This window comes from Fukomys damarensis, unplaced genomic scaffold, assembly GCF_012274545.1.
Source record: "Fukomys damarensis isolate Sample0158 unplaced genomic scaffold, DMR_v1.0_HiC HiC_scaffold_25, whole genome shotgun sequence".
Taxonomy (NCBI): Eukaryota; Metazoa; Chordata; class Mammalia; order Rodentia; family Bathyergidae; genus Fukomys; species Fukomys damarensis.
The window spans coordinates 16186062-16206943 of NW_022900937.1; the positions used below are offsets into that span (position 1 = coordinate 16186062).

The window sequence follows — 20882 nt, forward strand, 5'->3', positions numbered from 1 at the left end:
GAGTACACATGCATGAGGCCTGGGTTCCATCTCAAGCACAAAAATGCAAAATAAAAAGGTACAAGGGGAAGAGGAGACAGGTGTTACCAGTTTCTCTTTCAAATATTAAAAGAACTGAGGAAAAAGAGTGTTTCTTCTTCAGAACAAAGTACAATGAGAAAAGGAACAGTTCTACTACAAAGAAGAAAAAAGACACAAAATCGATATTTCAGAGCTGTTTGCTAATAATTATGAATCATTTTAATCACTAGCTACTCTAAAAGACTGAAGGACAATATCTCACAAACAGAAAATGTCTAAGGAAAACAGGACATAATGAAAAAAGAAAATGCAACACTTACTTTCAATGAATAGTCCCAGAATAAAAACCTTTTTTTGTTTGTTTGTTTGGTGGTACTAAAGATCAGCTACTAGGGCCACATACAAGCTATGCAAGTGCTCTTCCACTGAGTTATACTCCTAGTCCAGGATTAGCATATGGATCTGCAAACTAATCCTGTTTTGTTTTCTCCAACATTGCTGTTACCTACCAAGTCATTTTGTCTTTTTCCCGTTTTTATCTTGTCCCATCTTCTAATCTACTCATGCCTCACCAAACACAATGTATCTAACCAAATTTTCAAAAAACTATCTGTGCTTTATATGTCAGACTGCTTCTGTGCACAGTAATTAGGAAATTATGCCTCAAATAAATAAGCTTCTGAGAACTGAGGTTTAGCATTCTGATCCCTAAAACTGTTTAAAGTATATTATGCTTTATAGTTATCCTAGCTAATCAGGAGGCTAAGGCAGAAGGATCACAAATTCAAGGCCAGCCTAGGGAATATGGCAAGATTCTATCCCCCCAAAAAAATCTAACATTATAAGGCAATTCAATAAAATAAGAAAAGAAAGTTAGATACACTAATATAGGAAAGGAAGAGATATGAAGGTTAAAGAGCATTTTCTCATACATCAACTCTTTTTTTTTGGGGGGGGGGTCAGGGATTGAACTCAGGTCCTTGCGCTTGCAAGGGAGGCCACCAAACTGCTGAGCTAAATCCCCAGCTGATACATCAACTCTTAAAGCAGCAGAAACATAACATTATGTGAATTTAACTTTTTTGGATAAAACACTGCATTGGTCTATTTTTAAAAAAATGTCTCCTGGGCTGGGGATTTAGCTCAGTTGAACCATGCCGGCCTCACAAGTACAAGGTCCAGAGTTCGATCCCTGGTACAAAAAAAAAAAAAAAAAAAAAAAATCTCCTATAAAAAAAAAAAAAAAAAAAAAAAAAAAAAGTCTCCTAGTAAGGAATGGTGGCACACAACAGTAAACAGCACTCTAGGAGGTTGAGGGAGGGGGACTTTTTAAATTCATGCCTAGCCGGGGCAACTTAAGTGAATCAGCAAGACCCTGGCCCCCACCCAAAAAAATAAAGGAAAAAAGATGGGATATAGCTCATTGCAAAAGCCCTGGGTTCAATCCCCAGTAGTGCCAGAAAAAAAAAAAAAAGAACAACAATAAATAAAAAGTAACCAACAAGCCTTAGTGAAGTATGCAAGGCCAAATGCTCTATAGTAAAACCCATCCCACTGAATTTTAATACTGAGGCAGTAAGCAGCCAAGGAAAAAGTTGTAGGCTCAACCCACCTTGGAGCCCACTCTGGGCTAGACTTGAGACATAAGGTAATCAAGAAAACATGAGCCAGGGAATTAGCTCAGTGGCACTGCACCTCACTTGCAAGCACAGGTCCTGAGTTCCATCCCCAGTACTCCAAAAAAAAAAGAAAAGAAAGAAAGAAAAAGCAAGCCGCTGGTATTAAGAAGGGAGGGGGCCGGGGATTTGGCTCAATGGTTCCATCACCTGCCTTGAATGCATGAGGGCCCAAGTTCGATCCCCAGTATGAAAAGGAAATGAGAAGAGGGTATGCCCAGGAGCCCACCTTCTGGGACTAGATTCACTTTGTGAGTTAAATATTAACCCTGGACCAGGATGCCCATATAGGAATTATACCTTAGGCCAAACTCTCAATCCCACCCCAAAACCTAACACTTAAAACTCTCAACATCAAGCCCCCTCAGTGCTATGAGGGTTTTGTTACTAGCTCCTTCCTACTCTGTGGCATGTGTCTTGTCTTTTCTTTCAAATAAATCAATGATCCTCATGCTTCTCTTTGGCATCCTGCTCAATCTTTGTTTAGGACATCAAGGACCTGAACAAGAACCTAAGTAACAATACTATACTTCTTTATATCAAAAGTCATTTTTGGGCCATGGATTTAGCTCAAGGTTGCTGCTGCTTGCCTGTTTAGTTCCACCACATGTTCTTTTCCTGTCCAGCAATTAGTGTTCTTTAATTTGCTACAATGCATAATAAAAACTGTAAGTAAAATTATATCAAGTTCAAGTGACTATGTCCCTGTAAACTTCAGAAGTACACCCTTAAGAAAAGCACATGAGCTTTTAAGCTCAGACTTTTTGTTTGTTTGGTTTTTGGTACTGGGGATTGAACTCAGGACCTTGCTCTTTTGAAGCAGGTGCCAGCACCACTGAGCTAAATCCCAGGCCCTGAGCTCAGACTTTTAGAATAGAAACTTCCTATCCTACACCCTGGTTCTCAGTTCTGAGAGGTCTTATGCATGCAAAAATATGGATAAAGACGGAGTGCATCATTTCATGATTAGCTCAAAAAGCAGACTTCAGAGGAGTCAATAAAGATATATATCTGCTGGGCACAGAGGGGCATGCCTGTAATACACTACCGCCTGAGAGACTGAGGGAGGAGGATTTTAAGTTTGAGGCCAGCTAGTGCAACTTAACAAAACCCTGCCTCAAAATCTCAAAATAAAAATAGATGAAGATATAGCTCAGAGCAAAGGCCCTGGGTTAATCCCCAGTACTGAGAGGAAGGAGGGAAAAAAGACATGATCTTTGCATTAAAAATGACCACTGCTGGTCTGAAAATTTAGCACAGTGGCACCATGCCTATCTTGCAAACGCAAAGTCTTGAGTTCGATTCCCAGTACCACACACACAGACACACACACACACACACAGACACACACACACACATGACCACTGTTCCTTAACTCATAGGTGATCACCCTGGGGCAGATTAGTATAAAGATCAGCCCAAATAATGTCTTTCTTAAATTAGGAATTGTAATCATTTAAAAACATTAAAGAAAAGGAAAATCAAAGGCTGTCTTCAGTGTTTAAATACAAATAATAAATCACGTTGTGGTAGAGTGTTCATGGGTTCAATCACTAGTACCACCAAAATAATCTTTTGTTCTAATTAGGAGTCCTCTGGGTGCATTTCTAATACAAATAATGAAGAAAAGTCATTAACATGTAAAATAAAAATGCCTCTAAAGTTATTGTTCTTTATTATGATTTTACTCTAAGATGCTGATTACACCAACAATTTGCTTAGCAAACCACTTTCTTTCTCCATAGAGGTTTATCACCATGGATGGAGAGGGTTCTTAACAGCTACAGTACATACTGACAATCTTCAGAGCCACCCCATGAAACCCCCAGGTGGGCTGTCAGCAGGATCTCCCAAGTCTCACACACGGCAATGCAAACTGAAAAGGCAGGTCCTCTGCAATTTTCATTATCATCTCTAACATTTCACAATTTAATACAATACTTGTGTGACTCAAAGTACTATTTTTAAATGACTTATTTGACTTTACTTTTCAACCTTCTAGTTAGTTACAAAATGTGAAATCCCAAGGTTTAAATCACTGTATTACATTCACTACACAGTATACACTAAAAGTATTACACTAAAACATTTTTCATCTATACAACAGAAATGAAACAAAATCATGACATTCAATGTTGTCAGAGTCCAGAGAATAAACCCTCTTTCCTTGCTGAGAGGAACACACTTTTACGAAGACTACACAGCAAAATGTTTATCTGTTGAATCCTGGAGAATAAATAACAATATCGATATATTAAAGTATAAGGAAATAATAAAAAAACTTAACATAAAAAGTTGATGTCTGAGTACTCTGAGGTTGAGGCAGCAGGATCACAAGTTTGAGCACAGCCTAAGCAAGACTCTGTCTCAAAATAAAAGGAAGCAGGGGTAGGCTGATGTCTGCTAGGTATAATATAACAGGCCTATAATCCCAGTTATTCAGGATGATGAGGCAAGAAGATTACAAATTCAAGGCAATTTAGCAGAGCCTATCTCAAAACTAAAAATAAGCAGGGTGTAAACCAGCACTGGAAAAGCTAGAAGGAAAAAAAAACTTAAATCCGAGGGCAGCCAAGGCTACATAGTGTGTTCACGGCCAGCCTAGACTACATAGTGAGACCCTGTCTCAAAAAACAAACAAAAAGATTAAAAATGGGCTGGGGGATTGAGTTCAGTGGTTCCAATACCTGCCTCACGAGCCCAAGGACCCATGTTGGATCCGCGGTACCCCCCCAAAAAAGCTGGCGATTCAGCTTAGTGGTAGAGTGCTTGCCTAACATGTGAGGCTTTGGGTTCAATCTCCAGTACCACAAAAATAAAACAAAATAAAAAGCTGACATTTAGCTCAGAATTTATAAAAGCAAAAATCTGAACATAAAAACCATTGAGAGGTATAGTTAAATTTATGTGTGATATAACCACTAAACAATAATCTGTTGACATGGAGCAATGTTCGCAAAGTAAAATATTCTAAATTCAACAGTTTAAATTTTATTTAAAATATTTATGTAAAATATATAATCACAGAACTCAGTGATCCTCCTGACTCAGCCTTCGGAGTGCTGGATTTACAGTAATGGATCACCACACCCAGCTCCAAATTTGTAAAATTGCAATGGCTAATAATTATCCTCTAGAAAATATTACATGTGGTTTTATTTTGATCTTTGTAACTTGTTCAAATCTTTACAATGGTCATATATGAAATAATCTCATGAATATTTTGAGTAAGAAAACAAAGCCAGACATGGTAGTACATGTTTGTAATCCCAGCACTACAAAGGCTGAGGCAAGAGAATAACCAGTACAAAACCTGCCTGGACTATATAGTGAGACCCTGTCTCAAAACAAAACATCAAATTAAGCATCTTGTCCACATCCTCAAAACACTGAGAAAGCCAGGTGTGATGGTATATCCCTATCATACCAGCACTGGAGAGGCTGAGACAGGAGGATCTCCATGAGTTAGTTCAATGCCTGCTGAGAACTACACAGTGAGATCCCATCCCCCCAAAAACCCACAAAATAAATAAATAAATAATAAAAATAAAATCAGAGGTAAAAAAGGGTTGGGGATGTAGGTCAGCGTGAAGGCTCTGAGTTCAATTCCCCAGAATCAAAAAAATTTAAAAACTGATAAAATACTGAGATACTACTAAGAAAAAAGTGTGCATAAACAAGAAAACAGAGTATAGCATGTTGTCTAAAAAAATAAAAGGATATGTAAATAATTTTTTTAAAAATACACATCAAACTGAAATTTCTGAATAGGAGTAAAATTACAAGCACTTAAATTTTGTTATAAATCTATACAACTCTAAAACACTTCTAATAAATGTTTTTCATCTGTAAGCAGCTTACAGTAATAGAAACCCTTACTAATATCAATGTTTAGATTACAAATGACATTTGCAAGGAAACATTAATTAGCTCAAGAGTTCAATGAAAACTAAATATGTAGTTACTGGTTTGAAGTAGACATTCTGTCAAAGTTAACACTACTATTTTATTTTTTACACTCTATTATGACATTACAATCAAGTTACACTCAGTTCAGGAATATCACAAAACAATCATGCATTCTATAGTTATATATGCTAGAGTTCTTGCGAAATTTCTTCAGGTTGCACACTGACACCCTTCTAACAGAGGTATTTCATTACTTTAAAACTAAAACTTGTGTGTACAACATTTTACCTCTTATTGAGGACACTAGAGACTATTCTCAAGTTAAACCGAGGCCTGATGTCTCTCTCCCCGGTAGCTGTGGTCAAAGATAAAGTTAGATTCTCCCTTTTCTGTAACTGGTCAATGCAGACACAAGGCTTTATAATAATGTAGAAAACCAATATAATTTTAGTACTAAAGTTAAGTAGAATAAAATTAGCTCCCTCCAAATAAGAAAACACCTTATCATCCTGAATAACCAATTCAACACCTAAGTCTTCTAGTACAAAAAGAAAACCAATGCAAGACATTCAAAATTGAGTAGGCAAGAACCTCCCATACAGAAGGAAGGAACATTAGGAACAGAACTAACATCTTAAAATTGTGAATTCTAAACATAGATAAACCAACTGCCCAAGTCAACATTTTTAATCTCAACCTTTTCAACCATAAATCAGAAATCTTAAAAATTTTTAACCAAAGAAAAAGAATTCATGGTCCTAACCTGGTCCACATAGAGATAAATTCCAATGGCCCTGAAATCAGTACTGCTAAGTGTGGCAACTTAGATTTAAAGTATGTTTAGTAGCTGGGAGGTAGTATTCTAGTGCCAAGGATGCAAACCTAGTTTAAACACAGATGAGTACATAAAGAGGTTTATGCTGTCAGTTCTGTCCTAACAATAGGAAGTCAAATTTCAAGGAGGAAAAATACAGATACAGTACTGTAAAGCCTTGCCTATGAAATAATTAAAGGTTCAAGATCAAGAGATAGGTATTACCAAGCACAATGGTACATACCTATAATTCCAGCTACTCAGGAGACTCAAGCAGGAGAAATCCACGTTATAGACCAGAACGAACATATCAGCAAGACTCCATCCCAAAACTAATTTTTAAGAAAAGGAGTTGGAATTGGGTTGAGGAGGTAGCTCAGAGGTAGATCTCTTGCCTTTCAGGCATGAGCCACTAGGTTCAATCCCCAGCACAGCAAAAACAAACAAACAAATAAATGTTAACCATGTAAAAATACAGGAAAAGGTAGATATTCTTTAGGACATACAATTTGTGTTTCCTCGGCATAATGCTATATGCCTGGAGTTCCAGCTACTCAAGAAGTGGAGGCCAGAGGATAGCTTGAGGTAATAACTAGACTGAACAACACAGCAAGACTTTCGCAAAATCCCAGCTGGGCTGGGAATTTAGCTCAGTGGCATTGCTCCTACTTTACAAGCACAAGGTCTTCAGTTCAATCCCTGGTAACAATAAAAAAAATTTTTTTTGTTATTAAACCATAATGTATCAAAATCCCAGCTACCTGAAAGGCTGAGGCAGGAGGATCCTAAGTTTGAGATCTACCTGAGAAACTTAGTAAGGGCCTGTCTCAAAATAAAATTTAAAGGGGCTGGGATGTAGTTCAGCAGTAGGGCACTTGCCTAGCATGAGCTAGGTTTGAGTCCTCAGCAATGCATAGAATACAGTAATAATAAAATAAAATACATAACTACCCTATGATACAGCAATTGCATTCCTAGGTATATACTCATAAGAATTGAAAACAGAATTGAAATATTAAAGTCCTATAGTGTTCACAGAATATATCATCACATTTGTACCTCATTATATATCAGATTGTTATGAACTTTCCATTCTTGTTCCTCAAATTCACCAAAGAAGGTGTAGACCACACCTTCAATTTCTACATCTCTATAGTACTAGAATGAATACAGAGTAGCAAGTCTGAGATGATTTCTTCATTAACTTTAAATTCAAATTAGAATTTAGAGCCTCAGCCCCAGAGTGGTGCCACATGCCTGTAATCCCAGCACTCAGGAGGCTGAGGCAGGAGGATCACTGTGAGTTCAAGACCAGCCTGGGCTACATAGTGAGCTCCAGGTCAGTCTCAAATACATAGTGAGACCCTGTCTCAAAAAAACAAAGAATTCAGAGCCTTAAAATATCTTCAATACTCTATATCCAATTTGGGAAACCATATGCCCTCCTTTTAAATTTTGTTTTGTTTTTAGTTTTTTGAAACGGGGTTTCACTTTGTAGTGCAGGAGAGCCTCAAACACTGAGTGATCCTCCTGCCTCAGCCTCCTGATGCTGAGATTACAGGCATGTGTCACCACACATCCAGCTTCCCTATTTTTATTTGTTTGTTTGTTTATTTATTTGGGGGTACTGGGGATTGAACTCAGAGCCTTGCCCTTGCCAGGCAGGCAGCAGAACCACTGGCTAAAGCCCCAGCTTCCCTCCTTTTTAAATACAGTTCTGTAACACACTGACTTTGTTATAAGCCATTTAACCTCTGCTATGATTTGTGTCTAGATGTTGCACCCTCATGCACTCATATGCTGGCTTTTTCAGAGGTGGCTGGATCTAGAATGTGTGACTGATTAAAGGTGATGGGGCTATGAGTGAGTGATTACTAAATCAGTCCGTTGATTGCCTTGGCAGCACCCTAATCCCCGAAGAGTGGATACAACACAAGGGAAAGAAAGAGACTTGACTTGTCAGATCCCTAGCTTGCTTGTTTTGGACCTTTCTAACCACCATGAACTATTTCTCCTCTGTGATGCCTGCTGCCATGTTACCCTGCCAAGTCAATTATGGACTGAAACCTCTACAAACCTTGAGGCAAATAAACCTTTCCTCCCTTTACTTGTGGGTATTGGGTATTTTGCCTCAGTGACGAGAAAAGAAACTAAGACAGCCCCTTTCTTGACCAATAAGTGAAATGGGAAGAAAAATACTAAGGTATCAAAGTGATGTGGAAATAATAATATGACTAACAGTAACCTAAATGGCTTCACAAGATGCTTCCTTGGAGCAAATGGCCTTTTCTAAATTCATTAAAAATGGTTTCAAAACAGTTGAAGAGAATCAAAGCACACACATTTAAAAATGCTAAAAAAATAAAGATGCTGAAGCTCTGAATAGTGCTATGATTTGTTTACTCAACAGATGTGCACTCTGCAAGCCCTGAATCCACCAGATGCATATTAAATTAATCTGTACTTTTAGTTTTTACATAACACCACTTTAGTTTTATAAATGTATCACCACTTGAAAGCAGAATTCCCTTTTTGCTTTATGGTATTAAATATTAACAGATTATCTCTACTATGCAAAGAAAAAATATATTAAGATTCACTTTAATGTAGCTAAATGTGTGCTTACTAAATATAAGCTATAACTTCACCATTATTCCAAATGGGCAATTTCTATCTAGAACAGGAAACATAACAAATTTGCTAGTAACTAGGAATCCAGTGACACTACATAACTGAAAGAAATACACACTAACTCAATACTTCACACATTAGAAACTCAACCAAATGTTTGAATTCTAAGAAGTACTATGGTAGTTTAACAGCTCATTTAAATTTCCTGGAAAATGTACTTCTTATTAAACTGTAAGTTCTTTTTTGTTGTTGTTGTTTTGGTACCAGGGATCGAACTTGCATTTGCGAGGCAGGAGGCGAAACCACTGAGCTAAATCCCCAGCCCTAAATTTTAAGTTCTTCATTCACAAAAAAATAACAACAAAAATTAGTGTAGTTACATCAGAAATTGGGACTGCACCAGGAATCAGGAGGCCTGAACTCTGTCTCAATTATTAACTAGCTGTATGATTCTGAGCAAGTCACTTAGCCTCTGCATTTAAGCAGTCACAGCTGTAAACTGAAAGAGTCTAACTAGATCATTCCTCGGTTTTTTTTTACCTTTATGATTCCATAATCTATATAATTTAAGAAATGCAAACATTAACCAGATGGGTCCTATTAAAGAGAAAGTGAGTTTGCATATTGATTGATTTAGAAAGCATCTATTTCTAGAGAATCGAAGTGCTCTCACACAAACAAAAGTTTGTTATTTAACTAATTGAAAAAGCAAATAAAACCCACCATACAGAGCTATTAAACCATTCTTGTATCTTACCCCAGATGACCAATATTTAGATGTCACTTTTCTGTTAAAATTAAAATGTCTCAGAAAAAAGAAAATAACCTAGGAATAAAGACAGGACCGTTAAGAAGACCAAGTCAAAGAGGATCGCTAGCAAGTACCTAGGCTAAAGAAGACAGAATGTCTCAGGACAGCGTTCTATTACTTTTAGAATAGACTTACACCAAGGCAGAATTAGAACAAAAAAATCAAGTCAGGAAACTACAGTATGTTCTCTCTTCCTGTTCCATCCTTGGCAGCTCAATCTTCTGGATAGTCATCCGCAAGTGTTGTGGGAAAAAGCAAGCTGTGAGGGCAGTCAAGATACTGTACAGTTGGAAGTTTGAATGATAAAACATGTAAGTGGCAAAGGCCCTTGATTTTGGTGACAGTTCAAAAATTCTGAATGCACATCTGCTAAGCCCCCGTTAGTGCCTGCAACTGTCATCTACCTGGTACCATGTTTGGCTCACAATTCCTAATGATCTGTCAAAAGAATTGAGCACTTGTCAATTAACAACTAATAACCTAGTACTACTCTTTTAATAAGGCAAAGGCAGATTCTAAACAATGCCTCTATTGCTCCAAGAAGGTTAGGAAGAGTCTCATTTGCCCCCGCCTCCATCCCCATCATGAGAAAGTAGCTAAGCGGTACAGGGCTTGCGCATCATGCCTGAGGCATAGATTAAATGGGGGGTAGTGTTAGACTAAAATGAACAAATTGAACAGCTTGTGGTTTTCCTTTTTAGTTTCTTTTTAAATGCCCAGGATCTCCCTCAGGGCCTCAGGCATGCTAGGTAAATGCTCTACTATTGAGCTACATCCCTAGCCACCCCCCGTCCACCAAAATTTATTAAATGTTTTTAGAATAAAATTTTAGCTAGGTGTTGTGGTGCACACCTATAATCCTAGCACTCAGGAGAACTGAGGCAGAAATGACCTGAGATGGAGGCTAGGATGGGCTTCATATAGTTCAAGGCCAGTGTGAACCATACAATGACATTGTCTCAGAAAAAAAAAAAGTATAACGTTTTATGAAACAACATCAGGCAATGGGGGTATAACTTAATGGTAGAATGTGTTTAGTATGTATAGGCACTGAGTTCAATCCTCAGCACTGGAAATAACAAGATACCACTATGTGTATATTAGAAAATAACTTTTAAAAAATAGCAAATGCTGGTGTGGAGTGGATACTGGGCAAAAGGAACTCTCTCATTTGTGCTGGTGGGAATTCAAAATATTATAGCCACTTTAAGAGTTTGGCAGGTTTTCAAATTTAAACATTTGATACAACAATCACATTCCTGGATAAACTACCCAAAGGAGCTAAAAATTCAGTGTCCATACTACAACCTGCACATGCATGTTTACAGGGTTGATTTTTTAATAACTACTAAAAACTGGAACAGTCTTCAAAAAACTAAGATAGTCTTCAAAATATGAAGTGAACAGGGCCGGGATTTAGCTAAGTGGTTCTGCTGCCTGCCTCACGAGTGCAAAGTCCTGAGTTTGATCCCTGTAGCCCCCCCAAAGTCATATATTTTATTATTATTATTATTACTTTGGTACCAGGGATTGAACTTGTGACCTTGCGCTCGCGGGGTAGTCAGCAGCACCACTGAGCTAAATCCCCAGCCCATAAATTTATGAAAAACTGTTCAACATCACTCATCATAAATATATGAAAAAATGTTCAACATCACTGGTCATTCGAGAATGCAAATTAAAACAACACTGAGATTCCATTTCACTCCAGAAGAAATGGCTAACATCAACAAATCAAGGCGCCGGGGATTTAGCTCAGTGCCTCATGCCTTCCTTCCAAGCAAAAGGTCCTGAATTCTATCCCCATTAACAAATCCTTGACCACAGTTGTAGGTAGTAATTTATCTTAAAGAGCTGAAGTAAAATCCAGAAATTATTATGGACATTCAAGCACCGACAAATTGTACCACAAAGCTTATCAAGAATTCTGGCATGGTGGTACATGCCTATAATCCCACCATCCACAAGTTCAAGGCCTAGACTACATGAGATGAAGGCCAGCATGAACTACATAGTGAGACTTTATCTAAAAATATTATCAAGAGGGCTGGGCGTGGTAGAGCACACCTGTAATCCCAGCACTCGGGAGGCTGAGGCAGGAGGATCGCTGTGAGTTCGGGACCAGCCTGGGATACACAGTGAGTTCCAGGGCAGTCTGAAATACATAGTGAGACCCTGTATTAAAAACCAAACAAAAAAATTTATCAAGAGGAATGGAAATGTGATATTTTCATTCAGAGGCCCCAAAGTCTTCAACAATTGGCCATTTCTTGTGTAAGCAAGAGAAATCAAAGTGGATCCAATGATATTGTTTCCTGGAAAATAAACGTAGCATTTTGCAAGGCAGGCGCCGGAACCACTGAGCTAAATCCCCGGCCCTACACATAGCATTTTGATGGAGACATAAAATCACAGGATTCTGACCAGCAACCAGTGAGGTACAGCACGTCTCCTTTGGTGACTAGAGCAATGTCTATTTCTTCACTGAGCTTCTCTGGTCATAGTAAAACTCAAGAAAATACATTTTTACTAAGTAGTATGTCCATATCTCCACTGTGATACATGAGAGATGACTGAAAACAATTCCTGGGGCTGGGAATGTAACTCAGGGAAAAAACACTTGCCTTGCAGGTACAAAGCCCTGGGTTTGTTCCACTTCAAATAAACCAAAAACAACCAATTCACATCCCTGGCACCACAACCCCCATCATAACTACGCTGCCCACATCAAGTTTCTGGGTCAGGCACAGGCTACAATGATGCAGGGGCAGTCCATCTGCCTTCCTACCTCACTTGAACATTCCTGCTGCCGAAAAAGCACAATCAATTCTCTCCTATCCAGACGGTTCTCTCTTCAGGCCATTTCTGGGATACCCAACTAGTGCTACTTTATAGTTCCCAAAGATGCCTGGGTCTTTTTGGTCTGGCTAAGCATCAATTACTATTAACTTCAGCAAGTTATGGTCTGTTCTGGTTTTAGTAAATCTAATAGGCTATTCCCAGAATCACTAAGATACACATTTCCTCAGCACCCTTCAAAGAGAGAGAGAGAGAGAGAGAGAGAGAGAGAGAGAGAGAGGCCAAACTTAAAATTACCAAGTGTGTGTATATATTTAAATGAAAACTAAAAAACAGGCATATATGTAAGGCAAACTCACCAATGAAAAGGTATATCCAAGTGAGCTTATCACTAAGTAAAAATCTTCAACAGAAGCTTTTCTTTGGATTTTCTTTTTTGTTTTTTTGAGACAAGGTCTCACTATTCAGTTGAGACTGACCCGGAACTCAATATGTAGCCCAGGTTGGTCTCGAACCCACAGCAATCCTCCTGCCTCAGCCTCCCAGGTGTTGGGATTACAGGCATGCACCACCACGCCTGCCTTAGATTTTCTTTTAATATATCCAGTGAATAGAGATTTATTCTGATATCACCATATCTAACTTTTTAAAGTTTAACTTTTTATAGTCCACTTGTTAAGTGGACTATAGTAAGCATTACTGAAAAAAAATTATTTTAAAAAATGACACCTAAAAATACAAGAAGGTACCTGGTATTACAGTTTGAAATAACAATTACCTTTAACCAATGCCTGCAATCATCCTCACCCAATATGAAAATACAAGTGCTTTAGATAAATGTTCACCCAAGAGCTGATATTGCATAATCTGAATCTTCTGTGGGTTTTTGTTTTTGAAAAATAATCTGATGAATGCAAAGACACAAAACATTGAAGGGGCGGGGAAAGCAGGAATCTGAAACAGATGGCATCTAAGTTTTTTTTCCTGAGTCCATCTTGAACACCATCCCATTAATGGCAAAATCCAATTTAGCTCTCTAAATAAGTAATCTATAAAACTTAAAATGGCAATTCTGAGGTAAATTCTTTCTCTTTTTAAATCCCAGCTTATCAGAGGTTCTATATTAAGCAGAAATGAGTAGAGACAAATTAGAAGTTAAACACAGAAAAACTGTTCTATAAATTCAAGTTTTCAAGAATATATGCTTCTACTTTTGTAGACCATTAACACAGTTTCTATCAAAATTAGTAATATGATAGTTATATCATTTTTTCTCCATATAAGGATTATGTAACCTTATTAAAGATTCAAAGCATAACCCAGGGGTACTCTACCACTAAGCTATATCCCAGCTCTCTTCATCTTGCGAACTTACCCAGGCTGACCTTGAACTTGCCCCAGACTCCAAATAGTTGGGATTATAAATCCATTCTGCTGTTAAGTGTTATACTTCTTCCCTTTTTAAAATTATTGTATGTTTGCAACATACAATAAATATATTCATAGTGGAGTATTTGTATATATAAAATAATATAGAATAGAAACAAGCTCTCAAAGAATACTCATTTGGTTTGAATAAAAGAGAAAGCAGGCCTGGACATTTTTTAATGTCACCACAGGAACTCTGCTTCACTCTTAATTTGGCACCACCAAAAAAATTAACTGTACTGTACTTGTTCATTATATGATTCTAGTACATGAGGTGTGAGTGTATCTTCCTAACAGTTCCTAAAATTTATTGAGGTCAGCCACGAGATAGATACTAAAATAAGGTTTAGTCATTTATAGATTTCCTGCCAAGCAAATTCCATAACAGACAACTGCAGAAGCCCTTGGAATAGTCACATAATTTGAGTGGAAGAAGTCACTGAGAAGGGTAGCAGCTCCAACAGTCACTATTCATTGAATACAATTTAGAGAAAATATTTTGCTCTAACAGCTAGTATCCTCCTACATAAAAACAGATTTCTAAAGTTTCATGAGATTAGAGGATGGCACTTACGATAGCTTTATCAAAGCAAGATAATAGGACCTCAACTTTAAGATTTATGAGATGATGAAAAATAATGATCCAAGAAAACAGTGGGGCACACCTATAATCCCAGAATTTAGGAGACTGAGGAAGGAAGATCACCAAAAGTTGGAGGCCAGCCCAGGATACACAGTAAAAAAATTTAAAAACAATGTTAGTTTTAACTTTTAAATCTGCAAAGTAGCCAGGAGTGGTGGTGCTCTAATTCCAGCACTCCGTAGGCTGAGGCAGGAGAAGCAATGCAAATTTAAGATCAGCCTAGGTTACACGGTGAGTTCAAGACCAGCCTGAACTACATGGCAAGACCTGGTCATAAATCAATCAACCAACCAATCCACAAAGTGAACATGAAAATGTCATATTTCTTAGTTTTTTTCTATGTTTTGATAGTAAACAATTTCAAGGCAGAACTTTATTCCATTTTCATAAATTTTGCAGATTATATATAAGAATTAAGTTTTACTAATACGTAAATAAATCAGGCTACTGATGTTCATTTTAATGTTTTACACATTTTTGCAGAGTTAGGGATGGAACCCAGGGCCTCATACATGCTCGGGAAGAGCTCTACCACTGAGCTACAACCCTGGCTCTGATTGTAATCTTAAAATGAGATCTACTTCCTATGTTGTAATTCTCTATAAAGAGCCAGGCATGGTGGCACAAACCTGTAATCCCAGCACTCTGGAGGCTAAGGCAGCAGGATCACCATGAGTTTGAGGACAACCTGGGCTCAAGAGTTAAAGGCAAGCCTGCCCCACCCCCAAAGAGAAAGAAAAGTGATGTTAATTAAGATTTACACAGGATAGAGGTGCATTTCAGCACAGATCACTTGTTTAACATATGCTAGGCCCTAGATTCTATCCCCAGTACCAAAAATTTTAAAAATTATATATAATATACTTTACACTTTTTAAACATCAAACCATTCTGTATTCTGTATTTGAACAAAACTATGGAATACACTTTGGTCGTTTCAAAAATCAAACATATTCCATCTTATAATAACAAGTTTTAAGAAACTACTGATAGGGCCGGGAATTTAGCCCAGTGGTTCTGCTGCCTGCCTCACTAAGTGTTAAGGACCGGAGTTCGATCCCTAGTACAAAAACAAAACAAAAAGAAATGACTGATAATCAAATTTTATGCTACTTATTATCAATTTCTAGGGGCTATACATTTAGCATGTACAAGGCCCTGGGCTCAATCCCCAGCACCACATAAGAAAAATAATTATTTTTAGAAGGCACTGAGAGTCCTTTTGTATACATATGTTTTGAAATATTATAATCTAGTTTCTTCATTTCAAACCTCATTCCAAACTGGGCGTGGTAATCCCAGCATTTAGGAGGCTGAGGCAGGAGGATCACAGCAAGTCCAAGGCCAGCCTGGACTATCTACAGTGAGTTCAAGGCCAGCCTGAACCGAATAGCAACACCCTGTTAAAAAACAAAGACAGCTGTGGTGGTGCACACCTGACCCTGCCTCACAAATTAAAACAAAAACCTCATTCCACTAAACTGGGCTACCCTGGCTCTGTATGACTGACAATAACTCATCCTGAAATTCAAAGGCACTTCAGTTTAAATTAAGTAATTGGAGCTGAGGATATAAATGTAACACAGAGGCAGAACACTTGCCTAATATGTGCTTGGTCCTGAGTTCAATCTTTAGCATGGGGGGGTAGTTAAATACATTATTCGTTTATGAAATGGATTAAGAAATTTTAACACATTTTATTTGTGAAAAAAATTGAAGCTGTCGTTAGTTCCATGCCTCGTTCCAGGTCAACAACTAGCAAATGTGGCACAGTTTGGGTTCAATCCCAGATTTATCTTTCTGAAAGCCAATACTTCCACTTGACCACAATTATCTCCTTAAAAGATTAAGAGAACTCAACAGCAGAGAATCTTGTCTCTCCTAACATTCAGAAGCTATTCTGAGACGCATGTCACTACGCCACCTACAATTCAATTGCCTGTAATATAAAAGAGGACTTTTCTGCTTCATTTAAATGAGGGCAGGTTTACTGGAAAGTCAAATAATAATGACAATTAATAATAATAATAGAAAAGGCTTGCCTCAACATGTCTCACCCAGACCTCTATGGCTAAGGTTTCCCCAGCCGGTTTTTTGTTTTTTTGTCTGTCTTTCTTTTTTTTAAGCACGTACATCTACTATAAGCGGTTATGCTTGACTACAGTTACATACTTCTCATAACTGTACTTTTCTAAGAAAATTTAACCAGATATATACATCGGGCTGAGAGACTTGGGTTGATTATACCATTCCGATACTTTCCAAACACCTCAAGTATCCTTTAGCGGCCACAAACCTAGTTCCACACTCTTTCTTTCACGCTGATTCCTCCTGCCCACTTGGGGGACACTGCTCCTCCAGGACACCGGGGCGAGGGGGCAATAAAAGAAGAAGCAGGGGAAGCGCACGGAAGTTGGGTGGAGAGGTCTCACCACCCACTCTGCTGCCCTCGCTCTGCCAAGGGCGGCTCCGCGGTGCCCCGCCGACTCGGAACCCCCACCACAGTCGCAGCCCGGCTCTGTCCCAGCGGGGTGACCGGGGGAAGCAGGCGCTGGAAGCCTGGGGCGGCCCCAAGCCTTAGGCTGAGTCCAAGCCCTCCTTCTAGCCCAGGAGGATGCTCCCCCTTTTCGAGAGAGCCCTCCAGGTGGTAAACTCCGGGTGTGCACCGGCCGAAGTCTTGCTTCCGAGGGGCGCTGCCTCATCCTGTCTCACACCGACCCCCCGAAACTCTCCGCCTGGTGTTCCCAAGCACACGCATTCCGCCCCCACAGCCTACACACACGCGCACACACACGCGCGCGCGCGCGCCGGCCTGCGCCCCACCCGGGATCCCGGCGCCTCCACCCGGACCCAGGGAAGGGCCCCCCAGCACCCTCTCAAACCCACACACACACCCTCAGACTCAAGCCTCCTGGACTGCGTCGAACCCAGAGCAAGTACCTGGATCGGCTGGGCTCCCGGGCTCAAGTGGGTTGGGTGCGGTCCCCTCCCTGAGGCGCCGAGTGCTTCTCCACCCACCCACAGAGGTGGCTTCTCTCTTTCCCTAGAGCTGGAGGGAGGGAGTGGAGGCGGAGGGGAGGGGGAAACTAGGAGCCGGGCGGGGGCGGGGCAGGAGCGAACCGGAATCATTCGCGCTAGCCCCGCCCACATCCCCGGAGCCCGCAAAGCACTCTGGAGCTCCTGATAGGACAAACTTCATCTGCCTCCGAAACATTGACACCACCAGTTCCGGGTCATCCCCGCAGCTGCCCCTCCTTAGCAACGGCGTGGGGTTGCTAAGCGGAAGCGCCTTCAAAGACACCCACTGCCATTTCTACTGCTACTATCAGGAGATAGGTTGGGAGCGTCGGGCTGTGATTTCCTAACACTCTCTTATCTTCTGCTTCGTCTTAGAGGAAACGCTTTGCTGCTAGAGGCATGAACCCCTTGTCTCTTTTCTCTTCAGATAGTCTCCATCACCCCCCACCAACTACATACACCTGCTCCTTTCTGCTCTGAGGCCAAGGCCAACCCTGTGGCTCCTCCTAAAGCTCCTCTGTTCTCACGCGGGAGTTACTTTCTGGCGGTTAAGCAAGCATCTCCCTCTTGTGGATTTCCTGTTGTGTTTCATCTAGATTTTTTAAATCTTCAGTGTGTTGAAAGCTTTTCATGCACTGCGTTCTCCTGTGACAGCCCCTGAAGCCGAATGGTGAGAAAAGTTTTGTCTTTACCCATCTTTTGTGAGGATTGTGTTTGTGTGTGTCCTGGAAATAACCTAGCTAAATGGAAGAGGCTAAATTCCGTGTAAATTGACGTGGGTTTAATCTTGAAAAAAAGAAAGTAAAGAAAAAAGCCAAAGAAAGTTCATAATCAAACTTGGGAAGGAGAAAGACATCTAATCCTCTAGGCAGAATAAACGTTAGTACTTAAACTGCGGACAGAAGTCAACAAGAAACGTCATCCATTCTGTCAGGATCATCTAGTGGTTGAAAATATCAGATAAACTATTGGTTGGGGTAAAACCCAGCAAAATAATCTTGTGCTTTAATAAATTAGCTAGCTCATTAAAGCAATTAAAAATTCAGAGAAAAATGAATACAAATCTTTACTTGGCTTTCCTATCTTGAATAAGTCTGTTTGAAAGCATTGAAATTAAAACGTACCTTCTGAATTTGTTTTCTCTACTCGAGAATATATTTGCAACTGCAGGTTCTAGTTTTATTGATCATAACAATCTCTTAGTCAACAGTATTGAACTATTGTCCACCTCACCTAGGCCAGATAGGAAATGGGCTTTGGTAAATTAAAATAAACACCAAGGCTATTGGTTTCATGGATTTAATTGATTAACCCTAGGCAGTCAACTTAGCAAACTTTAAGAAATCACTCAAATGAATCAGGTTGTTAAGTTAATTTAAAACGTTTTTCTTCCTGCCATCAACATATATACATGTGCTAGTAGGTACACACAATTCAAATGAAATCTGCGCACATCCAGTAATCAATTTTTCTTAACTTTACTGAGAGCTGAGGATGTGGCTCAGTGGTAGAGTGCTCACCTACCATGCACAAGGCCCTTGGTTCTTTTCACTTACCAAAACAAACAAAAAAACCTGGCTGAAAGTGTCGAGTGATAAACCTATTACTATAGTATTTAAACTGGTAATAGGTATAAGTAATTCTAAAACACTGTTAAATTAGAAAACTAGATAAAAGTATGATCCCAATGAACAATTTATCAAAATGATGATAAACTTAAATATATATTAAAAATTAAAATGTGGTGGCTGGGGATTTAGCTCAGCGGTTCAGTGGCCTGCCTTGCAAGCACAAGGGCCCGAATTTAATCCCCGGTACCAAAAAAAAAAAAAAAAAATTAAAATGTGGGCCAGGCATTTAGCTCATTGGCGCCGCCACTTGCCTCTCAAGCACAAGGTCACAAATTCAATCCCTGGTACCTAAACAAAAAATTAAAACATGATTATGGTAAATATGTTCTTAAAGTAATGTCTTACTAAGTAAAATTAATACATACAATTAAGCATGATAGTTTAGCTGATATGAAAATGCAAATTCTTATACATCACTAATTTTAGCCACTGCCTGAGGAAAATCTGTAAGCAGCATGTTTACATCCTCTTCTCCTATAGCTTTTTTAAATATTCAGTCACTCTGGGGGTCTGTGTGTGTGTTACTGAGGATTGAATACAAACCCTCTGAATGAGATACATCCCTAGCCTTTTCTATTTTTTAATTTTGAGACAGAGTATCGCTAAGTCACTAAGTTGTTCAAACTTGCAATGCTCAGCCCCACAGAATGCTACAATTGCAGGTATGCACCACCGTGCCTGGCTTCAATGACTTTTGTATAGGTAAATGAATAGCTTGACTCTAGAATGGTCATATGACCTCTGTAATTCAGTCATTTTCTACGTAATCATTGTTTGGAGAGCTCGACAGATGGGTAGCACAACTTCCTCCTAAAAACTAGGTATGTGAATTTAACTGCACTTTTTATTTGTATTCCTAATATGAACTGTATAACTATACTGTCTCAGATCTAGGCTGATCTCAAATACCCTTCACCTTATAGATCAGTAAGACCTATCATCTTTTCTCCAGTTTCTACAGAGCTTTTTCATTTTTTTATATTGCCCATTGAAATCATTTAAGGGAGAATCAGCATATTTAACATTTATTTTTAGGAAACCTAAATATTATTCAATATTTTTTTAATATTTCTAGAGGGAATAATACTGAAATATTGTTGGCCCGGGATTTAGCTCAGTGGTTCTACCCCCTGCCTTGCAAGCGCAAGGGCCCAAGTTCGATCCCTAGTACCAAAAAAAAAATTGTTAGAGTTCCAAAGTACCTCTCAATACAAAAGATATCAAAGCTAGAGTCAAACAGTTAGTTAATGAATACTTGGGGTCAGTAAGAAATTTAGGAGTATGGTAAACCCAGCTACTCAAGAGGCTGAGGCAGGAAGATTATAAGTTCAGGCCAACCTAACCCACATAAGAGACCTTATCTCAAGAAAAAAAAAAAATTACAGTGGACCTTTGGCTTATGAACTCAATTCATTTATGAGAGGTGTTTGCAACTCAAACTGGTCAATTAACTCACGGTGATTTAGCTCAGTGGTTCCACTGCCTGCCTTGCAAGCACAAA

The 20882-nt window shown here is 39.1% G+C and overlaps 2 protein-coding genes across 14 annotated transcripts in view; one reads left to right on the forward strand and one right to left on the reverse strand.

Moving 5' to 3' along the window:
* Positions 1-17833, reverse strand: part of Csnk1g1 (casein kinase 1 gamma 1) — a 155430-nt gene extending 137597 nt beyond the window's left edge. For 6 of the 7 annotated variants that reach the window (XM_010641167.1, XM_010641165.1, XM_033756144.1 and 3 more), the window contains exon 1: positions 17673-17833. The gene's annotated coding sequence lies outside the window, so the exon portion shown is untranslated. Of the gene's footprint in view, positions 1-17028; positions 17185-17672 lie in introns of those variants that run through there. The other variant, XM_033756140.1, reaches the window with a different exon arrangement.
* Positions 17834-17945: 112 nt separating this feature from the next.
* Positions 17946-20882, forward strand: part of Trip4 (thyroid hormone receptor interactor 4) — an 88975-nt gene continuing 86038 nt past the window's right edge. For 2 of the 7 annotated variants that reach the window (XR_783674.3, XM_010641176.3), the window contains exon 1: positions 17951-18420. The gene's annotated coding sequence lies outside the window, so the exon portion shown is untranslated. Of the gene's footprint in view, positions 18421-20882 lie in introns of all 7 variants that reach the window. The other 5 variants (XM_010641171.3, XM_010641173.3, XM_010641170.3 and 2 more) reach the window with 5 other exon arrangements.